Consider the following 6,019-nt stretch of genomic DNA (forward strand, 5'->3'; position numbering starts at 1 on the left):
TTATTTCTTTAAAAATAAATGCCAACAAACTAGATTTCATGTTGGCTAATCAGAAAATATGTCATGGATTTCCTTGTCCATGCTGGTGCTGAATTGCAGTGGTGAGCAGTTCTCTTCACAGTTAAAGGAAATGAGTCACAGACTGCAGAGCTGCTCAAGCTGCAGCCCATGCAAGATGTGCTCAGTCTCCTAGGCAACAAAGTGATCACAGTGCTCCTTCTTCACCATCCCAAGGGTGAGAGAGCAAACTCTAAACCAAGCAGGGACATCAGCAGGCTAGTCCCATACAGAAGTCACAAACACTCTACAGCAACTGAGAAAATACCTAAATACAACTATGCTCCTACATGTGGAGAAATTCATTGAGGTCCTAGGTAGACTCCATTACAACACATACATTTGGATAACTATGAGACAAGTGCTTAAGGTCTCATTCTAGTCAGTAGAGTCTAATTAACACAAACAATAGAGTCCAGAGTGCCAGTCAGCTCCCCCCAATGCAGACACACATGCTTGGTCAGCCATATTATTGATATTGTGCCACTGACAACAGAAACTTCCAGGAAAATGGCAAAATCTACATTGCTGGCAAAGCAAGCCCCAAGCACCTCATCTCCCTCCCGGTACATCCAGCTCAGCTCACCACCTCTGGCCACATAGATACCACAAGTCTTCTCAACAGAAATCTAAGGAAAATAAGATGTAAAACAAATCTTAATGAAGCAGAAAATAACTCTCAGGGCTAAGTCTTACTTCAACACATACTCATACAATTTCTTTAAACCTACATAGAGGAGCCTAACTGTAGGAAGTTAACATAGATTTGTAATAAAAGTCACTTTTTGTGATGCAAATATTTATTTCTCTGTGTTAAAATTTGTCCTGAAGGTGTTACATTTTATTGTGATCAACATGAAGAAGCAAAAGAAGATTGTGTTATCTTCATTTCCTTAAAACAGATTTCTCTTTTTTTGATTTCTGAGCAAGAAAGATGAAGCACCCTCAAACTCATCCTAGACACTCCTGTTAGCTAAAATGGAGTAGTACTGCATGAAGGAGAGAAATCAGCATGAAAGAGGCCACTCTTCCAAAATTTATCTCTTGGAAAAAACAAAGCCAAATGTGATCTTGGTTGTTCTGATACAATCAATGGGATTCACTCATCACCACTGCAATGAGTAAAAACCTGCTGCAGAAAACAAATACCAAGATTCTTTGCTTTACAGCAACACGTTTGTGTCACAGACATATTTTATGAAAAATCCTTTTGTTAGGATCTTTTCTCCTGAGAAGCTGAGAGGCCTCAGAAATGAAATGTAAGCAATGATTATCTGCTGCTGTGGAATGCAACATGTGCATATTTGATTGGTCTCATGTGGTTGTTTTTAATTGATTGCTAATCACAGTCCAGCTGTCTTGGACTCTCTGGTCAGTCACAAGATTTTATTATCATTCCTTTCCTTTCCTTGCTAGCCTTCTGATGAAATCTTTTCTTCTATTCTTTTAGTATAGTTTTAATATATCATTTTCTTTTAATATAATATATATCATAAAATAATAAATCAGCCTTCTGAAACATGGAGTCAAGATTCTCATCTCTTCCCTCATCCTGGACCCCTGTGAACACTGCCACAGGTTTGCATCACCTAAATAACTGCAGGACAAACAATGTTCTATGAGCAGCAAACCCACAAAGGTTTTTTATTGACCAAATCACACGGCCCCCAAATTTTTTTGCCAAGCCCCAGCTTCTCTTTCTCCGTAGTAACTTTAGTCCCTGTCCTCCCATGTCCTTGAAGCCTTCTGACACAATCTCCAGTTGTGATCCCGAGCCATGCACATCCTCACTGGGCTCCTGGCAGGCTAAATGGAGCAGGTAACTCCTTAGCTGGAGCTGTAGCCTTCCTTGAAGGAAAGGAGGCACTAGTCTGTCCATGTCTCTCTAATCTTGACACTGACTTCCACAAAACTTGCAGAAACTGACTCTGCTTTTGGAGACCTGTCAGACTTGCTTGATAGTGACTAGTGGGATGAAAGATGTTTGAAAGAGGCAGGCCTGTTTTACAGCAGCTATGTAAGCCAAGCTAAAATAAGAAGGTGGAAATTTAAATAAAGGCCTCACTTTAATTGCAGATTGTGTTTTTGACAGCTCATGCAGTTCATCATGAACAATCAAATAATAGAAGTTCAGGTACAGAAATATCATGCTAATAAGTTTAGAAGAAATGACACAATTTCTGTATGAAAAGGCAAGAATTCTGTAAGACAATTAAAGAATGCTGGTAGGAGACAAGATAAAGACAACTGCTTTCCTTTCCATCCTCCTCCCCTTCCATGCATGCCACAGGTGTCCTCAGTGGATCAAGTTCAGTCCATTTCCCAAATCACTTTTTTTAGACCCACTGAAAATCAAAACAATACCTTTTTCCAAGTTTAGCCATGCTGCAGGCAGCTGAGGGAGAGTCACACCCCATGGGAGCAATTCAGATATTCTGCCTCTGTAAAGTGGGGATTGCCAAGGGCTGCCCCCTTGGCACATCTGCAGTTTTATACACAACATTGGAAACAGGAGCACACATGGGTTTGGGGTTGCAGGGATGAAGAAGAAAAACTTCAGAATGAGGGCAGCAGATGGTCACTCACTTTTTCCACTTACCTGAACACAATAGTTGAGTTAGGGGCTGCCTCTGAAACCTTCCAGAAAGATTGACACCTGCTCCTGGGCTATTTCAGAGAGAACTTCTCCCAGCTCAATACACACCTCCATTTCAGAGGCCTCACTTCAGTTACAGTACTCAAGCCAGAAGCAAGGACACTTTCCAAATCAAAGAAGACATTTTTTCATGTACAAACTGAAAGAAAACACACACTTTTACTTGATCAAGTTTACCTGGTCTGGTGTAAATCAAGTTTACCTGGTGTGGTGTAAATCTCCCTGCATATGGCAGGGAGATTGCAAATAGATGATCTTAAAAGTCCTCTCCAACCTGAATTGTTCTGTGATTTTGTGAAACATGCAAGCACCAAACTGACTTGGAAACAGTAATTTAAAAGCAGCAGGAAGAAGCTACGTGATAGCATCAGCACATATCATGTCTACAGGTATTTTTAAAACAGAAGAAAGAAGATAGCTAAAAGTAGATAAAAATATAGGAACTTCCACAAAGTAAGAAAGTCTTACTATGACTGTGGAGCCTTCCACTTGCTGTCAAGATTTAAGATACCTGAATGCAAATTTTTAAATCAGTTTGTTTTAACTGACTCTCCATACCCTCACCACTGTTAGAAGTATTATTAAGCAAAGCAGTAGGTATGTCAACACCACTTAACCATTACAGTAGTTTTGCTCTCTACTAGTTTTGAACCTGAAAGAGAAAGTTACATATTATTTGAAACTACATAAGATTCAAAATTTCCTTTTTTCACTTCTAAAGTAATTTTTAAGCCTCAACCACCACTTCACAAAGATCTTGCTGTTGACAACATGATGTGTCAGCCCCATCTATTTGCTCACACACCTACATAACTCCCAGGGAAGGAGCAAAATGATGGAGTGTGTCCATAAGGGTGCTGTCTTTGAGTGACCACCTACTCAATGAGAGCTGATGTCAGAGCAGCTTCCTGTTGAAGAAACAGGACTGGAGCCCACCTGAGCAGAGCCTCCAGGGCCACACTGCTGTAGCCCCCCAGCATAGCTTAAGCAACTATTCCTCTGAGCTCCAGTCCCAGAAATAGCTCACACAGATGAGATAAATTTTCAGGGAAATATAAAAAAGCAGTACATAACACATGTTAGGGAGCAGCATGAGATGATGTACTCTGCTTTGACAGTGTAAGAACTAGACAGATGCTAAAGGAGAAATAACACTCTCTATGTACATTTCTGTACCTGTTTCCTCATGTTCATAGAGCATTCCCTGGACCACTCCAAGATCCTACAGATGACAGGTCCTCTCTGTGCTTCAGAGCAGCTCCTGGTGACCATGGCTGTGCTTAACTGTCACCCATCCCCAGCAAGAGCATTTGCTTCTCTTCTAACCCCCACACTTCCTGTGCATCTTTTTTTTCTTCCCCAGCCAAGATTTCTATCTTACTGGTTAGCACCAACTCCTAATTTTCATATTTTATTTCTTTTTTTTTGTTCTGCGTTTCATGAAGTTTCAAACTCAGTTTCCCTACTGAGATATTTAAACTAAAAGAGGGCAGATTCAGACTAGATATAAGGAAGAAACATTTTATGCTGAGGGTGTTGAGGCATGGGAACAGGTTGCCCAGAGACGTTGTGGATGCTCCATCGCTGGAAACGTTCAAGCTCAGGTTGGATGGGACTGACTTTGAGCAACCTGGTCTAGTGGAAAGTATCCCTGCCCTTGGCAGAGGGGTTAGAACTTGATGATCTTTGGAGGTCCTTTCCAACCCAAACCATTGTATGATTGCATGATTTTTAAATTTATCTTGTTCTCTCTGAATTACTGCAGTTTGCTACCTTGATGTCTCACACTGAATAGAAACCACTGATCTCTGGTGAGTTATTATTACACCTGGTCAAAGAGGGAAATGTGCCACATAGGAAAACTCATGGGCTGCACCACTCAGCAGTTTCTAAATGTTATCAAAATCTCACTCAAATATCTTTTGTTGTACACAGACAGACCAACAAGCTGATGAATACATATGCTGTCATTTCCATACTGATTTCAAAGAGGATTTTAAAGCAACAAATTCCACTACCAGTGGAATGGTAGTACTCATTACAAGCCTCAAGTTTCTGAGAACTCTAGGTACAAAAGCTTGATTGCATCCTGCCATGGAAGGTATTTGCACACCCAGAAGTTGTCTTTAGGGAAGTTGAATGTGATAATAACCCTCACTAGATATGACTGTTGGGTCCAAAGAAACCACTATCACATAGATTAGTTTCTTCATTATGTGATCTAATGGAAAAATTAACAAGAATTTTGCTTTCCCCAAGATGTTGGTTACCAAAATATGAAAAAGTAGCAGTCCTACAAATGCAGTTGAGTTTAAAAAAAAAACAACCAACCAAAAAAACCCACAAACAAACAAAAAACCCAAACAAACAAGAGCAGAATAAATTTATGCTTTACAGCAGGCACAAATATCTGCCTTCCGCAGCACACACACTCAATGGCACCAGTGAAGAATTGGTTCCCCAAAGGCAACACAGTGTGAGGTGAAAAGCTGATGTAATTAATAACTGGAGGAAATCACTAAAATCAAACAGTTTTACATCAAAGTGCAGCTACTGCAAGTAATTCCAGAGAGGGCGCATGGATCAATTTTCCTCAGACTGTCTGCTGGTGACCAGCTGCCACCTTTGTGGCCTTCTCTACACTGTAACCTTGACACAAGTCTTCCTTCTCCATGGAAGCAAACACAGGTGATTCTTCCTCCTGTCCCATGCATACCCACTCCAAGAAGTATTGGCCAACACCCGAATTATTTCAAATCAGACATTTTAATGGTTCACATTACTTGGGTTTCAGTAGTGAAAGCTGACATGTTTCAGCAGTGTCCTAGTGGATGATTCCCTAATATGTGTGACACCAAAACTGCCTGGGAGATGCAGGATTCACAGAAAACCTCCTGACACAGCATCCACCCTCCCTGCAAAGTCTTGAGGGAGCACTTTCACCACAAGGCTGCAGCAGCCGAATGGGGTTTCAGGGTAGCAGATCCCTGAAGGAGCCCTGGCAGAGACATCATGGAACCACAGAGTGTGCTGAGCTGGACGGGACCCACAAGGCATCATGGAGCCCAACCCCCGGCCCTGCACGTCCCCAAGAGACACACCCTGTCCAAAAGCTTCTGGAGCTCTGTCAGGCTTGGTGCTGAGGCCACTTCCCTGGGGAGCTGTTCCAGTGCCCAGCCACACTCTGGGTGAAGAAGCTTCTCCTGATATCCAACCTAAACCTCCCCTGACTCAGCTCCAGGCCATTCCCTCGGGCCACATTCCACGGACAATCTTTCATTTCGAGACTGTGAAGAAGCCCTTCAC

This window comes from Molothrus ater, chromosome 2, assembly GCF_012460135.2.
Source record: "Molothrus ater isolate BHLD 08-10-18 breed brown headed cowbird chromosome 2, BPBGC_Mater_1.1, whole genome shotgun sequence".
Taxonomy (NCBI): domain Eukaryota; kingdom Metazoa; phylum Chordata; class Aves; order Passeriformes; family Icteridae; genus Molothrus; species Molothrus ater.